Here is a 12893-nt window from a genome sequence, read left to right as displayed (position 1 = left end):
TTAATTGTCTTTGGAAGTAGAATGGAGTTCAGGAAATGATAACTATAAGAACAGGATATTCTGCAGAAGTGCTTCTACAAACACATCTTGTGGAACATTTTAAACTTGGAATTTATTTTTCATCATTCAAGATTACCACCTGAAAGAAGTTCAAAATAAAGTCCTACAGCTGCTGAAATAAAAAATGGAAGTACTGGAAATACTTGCCAAGTCTACATGTACTTTCATGAAAAGCGTCATGGCAAAGTAATGGTTAGCGCAATTGCTTTACAGCACCAGCTATGAGGTTGGGGTTCAATTATCCCCACTGTCAATAGGGAATTTCTGCGTTCTCCCCATGAGAGTGTGGGTTCCTTTTCAGTGCTCCTGTTTCCTCCCATAATCCAAAGATGTATGGCTAGGATTAGTGACTTGTGGGCACACCGGAAACGTGGCCACACTTGCTGATTTGATTTGGCGCAAATGATGCATTTTACTGTATGTTTCACTGTACGTGTGACAAATAAAATTAATGTATTCAAAAAAAAAGTTAATATTTCAGAGCAAGCATGATTCTTCTGAACTGGCCTGAAACATTAACTCATTAACTGATAAACTGTCATTCACATGGAATAGAATCAAGGGGTCAAAGCGTCATCTCGCATGGAAACAGGCCCTTTGGTTCAGCTGGTACATCTGACCAAAATTCCCATCTAAAGTAGTCCTATTTGCTCACATTTGGCCCATATTCCTCAAAATCTTTCCTATCCATGTACCTGTCCAAGTATCTTTTCAATGTTGTTAATGTTCCTGCCTCAAACACTTCCTCTGGTAGCTCATTCATATGGTGACCTCTCTCTGGGTGGAAAAGATACCTTTCAAGTTCCTATAGTGATCTCTCCCTTCTCACCTTAAACCTATTCTCTCTAGTTCTTGATTCTCCAACCCTGGGAAGAAGACAGTGTTCATTCACCCTTTATAAGATTATGCACCATTCTCCTATGCTGCAATGAAAAACTCTCAACCTGCTCAACCTCCCTCCATTACTCAGCCCCTCGAGTCCCATGAGAAGTGTTTTTTATTCTATCAATATGCACAGAACCACTGGGTATTGACAGATTTTCTCATTTATTAGATCTGGGAAAAGTGACGGATAGTTATCTCCTACTCCAGGTAACTGAGATTTTCAATTATTTGCAGTTTGTGTCAGTGACATAAAGGGATATTGTACCTCCTCCAGCCCCTGATCAACAAAACCTAAACTGCATTTGGTCTCGTTCTCCATCTGGGCATTTGGACAGTGAATTATCTGTATGACCAAGATTTGGAAATCAACCTGAATGCAAGACATTGGCCCAGGTTTTAATCCTATTTAACTCAACCAAAGCTATGGTGAACAGGTATGATGGGCAGGTTGTGACTCTTGCCCATTATCATATTGCGAACTATTCCTTATCACTGCACTGTTAATTGTGAATGAATAATATGTCTGACTTCAAAAGCATGATTCTAGAATTTTACGTATTATTTCTCCTGTTGTATGCTGGGACCACTTACCAAAAAAGGCCAGCTGTTAAAATTAGTGGTCAAACAATCATTGACATGTGGTGTACATTTTGCCAAAATGCACTCCTGCAATGTGCCTGGAGTAGGGAAATACAGAATCCTTAAAAACTGGAGAATGCTCTTGTAGACTTAGGTTCTGAACCACTTGGGTGGTCTAAAAACTCTTTTCATTCAAGAACAACATTATGTCATAAAAGTCTATGAAAAGATTGTTTCATCCGAAAGTTCTGGTGCTTATCAAACTGTGCATCAAATTTGCAATGCTTTAGTTTATTAATTCTATTTTAAGCAATGCACTTTCAAACTTTGCTGTATTGCACAGTGTTTTGTAACATCCTGGCTGTGATAAGCCTGTCTGGTGTTACCTGCATGCTCTATTTGACAGTTTGATCTTTTCCTCCCTGGTGTACCTTCAAGGGTTATTAGAAAGGTTAGGGGATAACTTTAAATCCTGAATGGACATTGCCATGCATGCCCGAAGTAAGGCAAGAGCTCTTGGTTCCTACAAATCTTGACGTGCAAATGGAAACTGCCTTTTTGCCACGAGCATGAGGTAATAGTGTGGAACAAATGCCCGAATGATAACATATGTGTTATAGAAAGACTGGAGAATCAAATGCAGATGGCGGACATATTAACCATGTCCATATGTATTTTTATATTTCTTGGAGTGCCATGAAAAACACCTTGCTTTTGTGTCGTGCTCCCCACACAAAAGAGGCATCTCAGAAGATTTAAGAAGGAGCATAAAACTATACACTGAGCAGTAAGTTGAATGGAGGGGGTTGTGATGGGTGCTGAATTTTAATGGACAAACAAAGGCTCATTCACGTGCAGGGATTTCAGGAATATTTTTAAATCAGGAAAAGCTCACAAGGCAACATGGATTAAATCATTGATGACCTGAGAAAAATAAAATACAGTATTAGGAAGCATATAAGATCCTCAGGGCATTTGGCAGGGCAGATGTGGAGAGGATACTTTCTCTTGTGGGAGAACCTAGAATTCAGAAACATTGTTTAAAAATAAGGGGTCTCCCTTTTTAGAGAGATGAATCATTTTATTTTACAGAGAGTGCTGTAGATCTTTAGAATTCTCTTCCTCAAAGAATAGTGGAAGCAGAGTTTTTGGATGGTTTTTCAAAGAAGAAGCAGACAGATTACTGATAAACAATGGGGTGAATGTTCAACATGATGGAAGGAGAGGTTACAATCAACACAACCATAATCTTACTAAATAGTGGAGTTGGTCCCAATGAGCTGAATGGCCCATCTGGACTTGTAATACATTTCATTGTATGATATTAAGACAAAATAAAAGTACAATATTTGCTTTGTATGAACTGCTTATTTAATTCAGAAAACTGTACTTTGTTACAGAATGTAATTCATAACACAGAGTTCACTGGGGTCCCTGCTTCAAGGACCATCACTTCATTGCTAACTAAAAGTTAGGCCAATTGCATATAATTTAAATTGGCACTGGAATTGTAAGGTACGATGAGAAAGGAAGCAATTTGTATGTTTGAAGTATTACAGTTGTAGGACTGGATCTCAGATAAAACCTGTGGAGCATCAACCTATTTTCTGAAAGAACTGCTAGTTTCCAGTAATCTTTGGATGGTCACAGTAGGAAGTCAAAAGTTGTTTATGGAGCAGTTTTCAAAACCAGGCTGAGGTATCAAACACAGCACACAGACAACTCAAGATAAATTATTATTTGAGGATACAACTGCAATGTCAACAACTCTTGCAATGCATCAGCTATCAGTTGGCTTTTCCCTTCTTTGCCTTTAAGTTGCCTCTGGCGCAGGGGTGAAGTTATTCACCACACAAGATGCTCCAGACACTTAAAACAATGATCTATGGTGGGATTTATGAAGCTACTAAGATAAAAAGCCAAATCTGGAGATACTCTATTTACTACATTGCTGAACAACAAAACCACAGAGAATTAACTGTGGGCTAGACAAGCTAAATAATCTTTTGGTGCCATTTAATGATTAACATTTCTGGTGGGCTTCTCAGTTAGACAAGCACCATTTTTTGCTATCATTTTTGTTGATGTGAAGCACAAGTGTTTTTAATTAGCTTTTCAATGTACATATTTTGAGTTCAGTGCAAAGAATCCAAATGTTATGGAGCAACTTTCAAATCAAGGCCAATAAAATACAATCAACATAGTAAAACAAATCATTTTGACAAAGGGTTATTGACTTGAATGGTAACTCTCCATCCCCTTTCGTAGATGTGGTTTAACCTGTTGAGTATGACCAGAACTCTCTGCTTTTACAACCAGTATAGTTATAGCTCAGCAGGTGGAATTAAGTCCTCTGGACTTCGGTGGTGTTGGACTAGCAGATTGTCCAGACTAGAATAGCGAACACATAACATAGATCACAGAACACAGAACACAGAACATGAACAGTGCAGCCCAGAAAGGCCCCTCAGTCCAATGTGTTGTGCCAAATTAGTTAACCTATTGATGCTTTAGTAAACAAATCCCTTCTGCCTGAACATTGTCCATATCTTTCCAGTCACTGCATTTCATGTGCTTCACCAAGAGTCTTGTAACTACCTCTGTCATACTGTATCTTCCTCCACCATTACCTCTGGCAGGGCATTCCAGGCATCCTGTTAGATACTGTTTCTATTAATAAGAGAACACCCATTTATTTCACTTCTTATGTGTTACAACGATAGTATAACAAAGTTTCCAGTAAATCTGATAAATTTAGAAAAACATGGGATTAAGAACAAGTATTACAGAGCCTGGCTCTGGTCCCAAACCTACCCATGTTCTTGTCAGCACCTCTGGCTTCAGTGGCACACCTGACCCAGAGTTCAATCCCGAGCCCCAGAAGCACTCAGGCTCCTGGCTTTGGTTGTGAACTTGCACTCTAGAACACCGCCCCCCCCAACTCACATTCATCTAATGAATGAGCCGGAAGCTGGACCACTAAGGTTTCTGAAAAATCAGATTCTGGATTATTGACTTTCTACATGGTTTCTCTTTCTGGCCCATTAGATGCAGCCTGAAAAGGCAACACACCATTTAACACCTTCTCAATTTCTTATGCTGCTTTCTTTGTAAGTGTTAGAGTAAGATTATTAATCATTCCTATCAAAAAACATCTTCAACAAATTACGATAAGAATCCTCCCATGGTGAAAAGTTGGTTCATACTTCTTTCTATTAATAAAAATCTAAACTTATAAATTACAATCTGGAAAACTAGTAAAGAGTGTTCAAGAGTTTCACAATAATTGCTGATGTGAAAGGCAGCCATGAATCAGTCCTGACAACATTCTAGCCCACCACAGTTCCATTCTTGCATCTTTGACCATGTCTTTCCATTTTCTGTATGTTGAATGTTATTGCATCATTTACAGACATGAGGGTCATTTTCTATTATGTTGAATATTAATTAATACATGCCCAATGTCTTCCTGAGTGACCATGCATATATTTGGCACCCTGGGGCAGAACTTAATTTGGGACCAATCATTGACATTGCCAGATACTTGCGTTTTGAAACAGCTACAGACTTGATTGTGACAAAGTTCAGATAGAAACATAGAAACATTGAAAACCTACAGCGCAATACAGGCCCTTTGGCCCACAATGCTCCGGCGAATATGTACTTACTTTAGAAATTACCTAGGGAAACCCATAGCCCTCTATTTTGTTAAGCTCCATGTACCTCCATAGATGATTGTAAAGAACTACATACTTACTCTACCCTTCCTGTTGATGGCATTCACTCCCTTCAAAACTCTTGGCATCTCCAGTATTTTTCTGCCATTTTGAAATGCAGAATATAGTGGCCTTTTTTAACTTCCTCAAGTTTCAAATTCTTAGGAGTACACATCTCACACAATGTCTGTTGGTCCCAGAACACATCCTACACAATCAGGAAAGCTCACGAATGCATTTACTTTCCGAGGGGACTGAAGAGAGCTGGACTACGCACATCTATACTCACATCCTTCTACAGATGTGCGGTAGAGAGCATCCTAACATGCTGCATCACTGCCTGGTACAGAAACTGCACTGTGGCAGATAGGAAGGCTCTATAACAGGTAGTCAAAACTGCCCCACACAACACTGGCAGCAGCCTACCCACCATCAAGGACATAGATACAGAAAGGTGCTGGAAAAAGGCCAGTAACATCATGAAGGATCCCACCCACCCGGCTCATGGACTGTTTGTCCCACTACTTTCCCCAAGTAGTAAGGCTGCTTAACACTTCCATCCACTAACACACCCCACCACACCACACCCCATCACACCACCACTAGTTTGCCATTTTCTGTCAGAGTCATCTTGTGAACTCCTGTGCCTGGTGTCACTTTATGGACATATAATCAATCTATGCATATAAGCTATCTTCTGTATTTATACTTATTGTGTTTTTTTCTTATTGTGTCTTTTTTCTTATTGTGATTTTTTTTGTGCTGTATCACATCCGGAGTAACAATTATTTCATTTTCCTTTTAATTTGTGTACTGGAAATAGCATTAAACGATCTTGAATCTTAATGTTGAAGGGAATGAATATCTTTCTCCTGGGCTATTGACTCCATTCCACTTGCAGTCATTCCTGAGGCAAACTGATTGTGATCTTACATTTCTTCCTGAATTTTGAAGGTCCTTAGCCTTCTCACAAATGAAATCTATTTCCACAACAAGGGTTTTTCAGCCTCCACCACAATGCTGAAATATTGATGCACATCCTTCTGTCTACTGCTCTGTTACTCTGGCTTTTAAGAACAGCTTCTTCTCTTCCACCATCAGATTTCCTATTGATCCGCGAGCCCATGAAACCTAATTCATCTTTGATTATTTATTCAATTTTGTACCCTACTGTAATTTTTATGTCTTGCTCTGTACTGCTGCAGCAAAACCACATGTTTCACTCATTTCAGTGATTCTGATTCTATACCCTGCACATTCCATGCCTGCGCTTTGCCACAGATTGCCTGTTATCTACGACACACTGCACATTATACAGCCCTTTACACACTATACTGTCCGCACTATGCACATTCTACATCCACATACTAAACACCCGGGCCTTCATGCAAACGCATTCCACACCTCATGTCCTTCGCAACTTCATGCCAGGCACACCATACATTCATGTTCAAGTTCAGCTCATCTGTACACGCGTATACCACCAAACGAAACAAAGTTGCTGTGGACCGTGGCGCACATTGAAGTACGTGTAACTCCCATGCTGTACATTACACATACAGTGATATTAGCACTAGTAAATTAACAAATAATAAGGTGCATTTACAACACAAGTTTAAAAGTAAACGGTGTAACGCTCCTGGGCTTCGTAAGTGGTAAGACCTGGGAGTCGGCAGGGAGTTCAGTAGTCTTATGGCCTGTGGGAAGAAGCTGTTTCTCATCCTAACAGTTCTTGCCCTAATGCTATGGTACCTCCTGCTTGATGATAGTGAGTCAAGGAGATTGTTGGGTGGATGGGTGGATGACACATGCCTGACCATTACGTGCCCTGTCCTTAATGCACTCCACTCTGTTTGTATAGCAGATTTTCTATACATGCGTATTGCACTCACACATATTCTACACATACCCACATTAAACACCCATAAATTACTCACCTTGCTATTTATGCTGGCCACACTGTACATACTTGGAGATTCCACATCCCAAACCCAATATGTTTCACATCTCCTCATTGCAAAACTTTCACATCACACATACATACCCATACATTATGCTACTCTTAATGCACCTAACACATCTCATATACTTCACATTCCACCCGAACAAATTATACACTGTCCTTTCAATATTCCACACACACTGCACCTGACACATCAAACATCATGACTACCACTTCTCCATAGTAAATACAGATGAGGAGTATTCAATGAAGACCTCGCCAGTTCCTGTGGTTCCACACATAGACAATCACATTAATCCATAAGGAGACCTATTCTCTTCCTCATGATCTTTTTGCTTTACATATACCTGTAGAATCTCTGAGGAATCTTACTGGCCAGAGCTATCTCATTTTGTTTTTTTTTTGCTCTCCTGATTTCCCACATAAGTGTACACTTACTTTTGGGCTCCCCAGCACAATCCTCCCTGATTTAATTCGATGCATTTCACTGCATGTTTCAATGTACATGTGCAAAATAACACTAAACTAATCTCATCATTAAATTCCTCAAGGTATTAATCTGATCCCTCCTTCATTTTCCTAACCAGGGCCTCAGTATTCTTGATCAACCAGGGTTCTCTAATCCTGCCAGCCTTGCCCTTCACTCTAATAGGGATCTGATGTGCTTGCACTCTCCCTATCTTACTTTTAAAAGCTTCCTGCTCGCCCGATGTCCCTTTATCTGCAAACAGCCTCTCCCAATCAACCTTTGCCAAGTTCTTACCTAATACAATCAAAATTAGCCATGCTGCAATTTCGGACTTTATCTTGTAGACTATTTTCTCCATAGCTATTTGAAATTAATAGAGTTCTGGTCACTGATCCCAAAGTGTTTTCCACTGACACTCCAGTCACTTGTCCTGCCTCATTTCCCAACAGGACCAATGTTGCCCCTCGCTAAAAGGACCATCTGCCCATTGATTGGGAAAACTACTCTGGACATACTTAACAAATTCTGTCCATATAACCCCCTTAGCACTAGGGTAATTCCAGTCAATGTTAGGGTTACAACCTTTTTACTCCTGCGCCCGTCTACGATTTCTCTCCTCTAATTCCTGCTGATTAATGTGGGGGTGGGGCTAAAGTGCAATCATAGCAAGGTGATCACCCTCTTCTTACACTCTGTGACCACGTTATTAGGTACCTCCTGTATCTAATAAAGTGACCACTGAGTGTATGTTGCATGGCCTTCTGCTGCTGTAGCCCATCTATTTCAAGGTCCGTTGTGTTGTGATCAAAGATGATCTTCTACACGCTATTGTTGTAAGTCGTGTTTATTTGAGTTACTGTCATCTTCTTGTCAGCTTGAACCAGTCTGGCCATCCTCCTCTGACCTCTCTCGTTAACAAGGCATTTTCACCAGCAAAACCGCCACTCACTGGATTTTTCTGTTGCTTTTCACAATATTCTCTGTAAACTCTAGAGACTGTTGTGCATGAAAATCCCAGGAGATCAGCAGCTCCTGAGATAGTCAAACCTCTCCATCTGGCACCTACACTCATTCCTCAGTCAATGTCACTTAGATCACCTTCTTCCCCATTATAATGTTTGGTCTGAGCAACAGCTGAATCCCTTGACAATGCCTGCATGCTTTTGTGTATTGAATTGCTACAACATGATTGGCTAATTAGATAGTGGCATTAACGAGGTGTATAGGTGTACCTAATAAAGAGACCAAGAGTGTATTTCAATGTTCTATCCTTATAGATTTAGGGGACATTCATCCTGGAATAAACTTTCTAAGTACTTCTCTGATGTTCTCCCTAATCAATATGCAGCTCTCCCTCCTCTCTTGCATTAAAATACATGGTTTAGCCCATCAGATCTTCTTCACTCCCTATTCTTCCCTATCTGACCTGCGTGCTTCACCTTCACCTTGCACATTAGTACACCATAGAACTACAATTTATGAATTCCACAACTGTATAACCCACAGATTATGTACCTGCACATAACCCTCCCTACCCTTGATACCCACCAGACGATGATAATCCAGCATGTTCTACAGATCACACACACTACACCCCAACGTGATACACAAACTGCCCTTTGGCCACCTCCCGTATTCCACAACCTGTGCATTTCACCATCACATATTATACACTTACCCCTTTTTTTCACGCTAAACACTTTGCATATACACATTGCACACCCAGTCCTGCATATCCCAAACCCTTTCACGTTTCCACAGTCAGTACATAACACACACAATGTGCATATGCAAAATTGCACACGTCTTGTTACAACATTGCACACATACAGTGTGACACATTGTACCCTGGATATTTCACATATTATGCCAGTCACCCATTGAGAAAAATGGAGAGGAAAATCGACTTGCTAATCTGCTGCTGTCAGCTTCTTGTTCTGCTATGGGTGTTTGCCTGGGTCACTCATATATTCTTATTTTAAACATGAACCACCCTCCATCTGCTGTTTCATGTGAGTGAGTCTCAAAGTCTGCTCGCTTTTTTCAATCAGTCTTAGGAAATGTGGACCAAACTTTATATTCCAAATTTATAAATACTTATTCTTAACTTCTCTGTAGTGAATAACTTGATTTCTATAAAGTTGAACACCATAAATTTTCAATAGTTCCTGCAGTGGTTTCTAAGAAACAGATACAACATTATGGAGCAACTATTATTGCAGCTATAATGCAGTAAGATATCCCCAAGTCTCTTCAAAGTTCAAAGGAAATTTATTATCAAAGTACATATACGTCACCATATACAAATCTGAGGTTTGTTTTCTTGCAGGCATACACAGTAAATCGAAGAAACACAATAGAATCAATGAAAGGCCATACTCAACAGGATGGACAAACAAACAATGTGCAAAAAACAACAAACTAAGCAAAAGAAAAAGTAATAAATAAATAATCTGAACGTATAGAGAACATGAGATGAAGAATCCTTGAAAGTGAGTCCGTAGGTTATGGGAATAGTTCAGCGACGGAGCATGTGAGGTTACCCCTTTGGTTCAAGAACCTGATGGTTGAGGGGTAATAACTGTTCCTGAACCTGGAGGTGTAGGTTCTGAGGCTCCTGTACTTTCTTCCTGATAGCAGCAGTGAGAAGAGAGTATGGTCAGGGTGGTGGGGGTCCATGATGATGATATTTCTTATGTTCTTATAATGAGTGTTGCTTTCCTGTGACACTGTTCCATGTAGATGTGCTCAGTGGTGGGGTGGGCTTTACCCGTGATGGACTGGGGGGTTTCCGTACAAGGGCATTGGTGTTTCCATACCAGGCCATGATGCAACTAATCAATATATTCTTCATCACACATCTATAGAAGTTTGTCAAAGTGTTAGATGTCATGCTGAATCTTTACAAACTTCTAAGAAGTATAAGCGTTGCCGTGCTTTCTTCGTAATGGCATTTACATGCTGGGCCCAAGGCAGATGGTAACATCAAGAAATTTAAAGTTGCTGACCCTCTCCACCTCTGATCCCCCATTGAGCACTGGCTCACGGACCTCCAGTTTCCTCCTCCTGAAGCCAACAATCAGCTCCTTGGTCTTGCTGATATTGAGTGTGAGGTTGTTATTGTGGCACCACTCAGCCAGATTTTCCATCTCCTTTGCATTCTGAATGGCACTGGAGGAAGTCGGCCAATTGCAATTTCCTTAAACAAAGTGGAGTTGAAAGTACTTGGTGAAGAAATCCCCAACATGAGTTAATGAACCCATGAACACTACCTCACTGCTTTTTTAGCAACATGCACAAAATGCTGGATGACTCCTGTCAAAGTTTTAAGGCCCAGAACATCAACTGTACTATTTTTCTAGATGCTGCCTGGCCTGCAGAGTTCCTCTTGCATTTTGTGTGTGTTGCTCAGATTTTCAGCATCTGTAGATTTTCTCTTGTTTGTAATATATATATATATATATATATATATATTTACTGTAATTCACAAGTTTTTCCTCTCTCCACTTCCACGTATGGTATTATACTGCTGCTACAAAGTTAACCAATTGTTATGACATATGCCGGTGATATAAGCCTGATTTTGATCCCATGCAGCTAAAGTCACAAATGCCAGGACTAGAGGAATGCACAGTCAATGGATAGAGTGGAGGAGGAGCTGCAGAAGTCAGGAGGAATGATAATTTATCATCACCTTTTCATGTGGATATAGGAGAAAAAGGGACTGTAGCAGTTTTTAGTACTGTAGATTTTTCCAGGAACATCTAGCTTACAATTACATTTCCTGATCTAATCCTCAAGTGGTTTAGTGGGAAAATGTACATATGGTGTGGTTCTGAGCCACTAAATCAAGAAAATCCCATGTTAAACGTCTGTGCTGTGTCACCCAGGGATGGCAATGAGATGGCATATCATGTCTCCTACAAAGGCAGGGAAGCAGAAGATCAGATATAGTTTTTTGGCTAGCAATCCATCCCTCTACTTCACCCTCTCCTCTAACATTCTTGATACTCAGCGCGCTGTTTGAACTTTTGGCCCTTTGCCCTAACATCTCCCTTTGAGGCGCAAAGTTAAGATTTGCCAGATAAAGATTAAAGACAAATGTTTATTTGTCATTGAAACAGACGGACAAATGCATTGCTTTGCATTACCGTCCAACACAGTCTGAGGACTATGCTGGAAGTAATCTTAGCGCACTTCCTGCACCAACAAACATTAACCGCGCATCTTTGGAATGAGGGAGGAAACTGGAGCACCCAGAGAAAATTCACATAGTCACGATGAGAATGTGCAAACTACAGGGAGAGATGAAAATCAAACCCCGGCTGGTGATCGCACTCACTGCCACACTACCAGGCCGCCCTGGTGCCTGTAATGCCCGAGTAGGTTACCTTGAAACGCTGAGGATGCAGTACAGAAACAAGGCGCTGGGAGGGAAGGGTGGGGCCAAAAGGAATGGCACTGGAAAACGAGCAGGGAGATCTCCATGTGATTAACCCACATACCCTTTCACACTGCCTTGTCATTCATTTGACCACAGCTTCCTGGCAGCTTTCACCACACCAAAAGATTGTCCGCCACCTCAGCTCAACAAGCTGATTTTACAAGAGACCATCAACAGTTCAGGCCAACTTGAATGATTTAAAACCAGCCTCCACCTCTTAAACAGATGTACAATTTCTGAACGGACAATGAACACTACCTTTCTAATTTTGCTCTCCTTCTGCACCACTTATTTGCTAGCAGCATGTGAGAGAATGGATTCTGGGATTTTCCTCTCGGTAGTTGAGTGTTGAATGAGGGGAGTTGTGGCTCATTCTTGGGGGTCATAAAGCTTCCAAGCAGAACTAGCAGTGATACTGGAAGGAATATTCCAGCAGGGCAATTTTAAGACAAGCACAGGGACCTGGACTCAGTGTCACAGAATGTCCAAAGATATTATTTTGTACTGAGATCAGTGGGCACACCTATTAGTAGTATGTGTCCTAGGCTGGGCTGGCACTTGAGAGAGTTCAGAGGAAGTTCAAGAGAATTATCCTGGGAATGAAAGTGTTAACCTACAAGAAGTTTTTGATGGATCTGATGAGGTAGTAAATTGGATTAGTCATTAGCTTAGCTAGAAAAACGAGAGAGTGGTAATAGGTGGTTGCCTCTCTGACTGGAGGTCTGTGACTAATGGTGTGCCACAGGGATTGGTACTGAGTCCATTGTTGTTTGTCAT

The sequence above is a fragment of the Mobula birostris genome, chromosome 6 (assembly GCF_030028105.1).
Source record: "Mobula birostris isolate sMobBir1 chromosome 6, sMobBir1.hap1, whole genome shotgun sequence".
NCBI classification, from domain to species: Eukaryota; Metazoa; Chordata; class Chondrichthyes; order Myliobatiformes; family Myliobatidae; genus Mobula; species Mobula birostris.
This window is presented reverse-complemented; position numbering follows the sequence as displayed.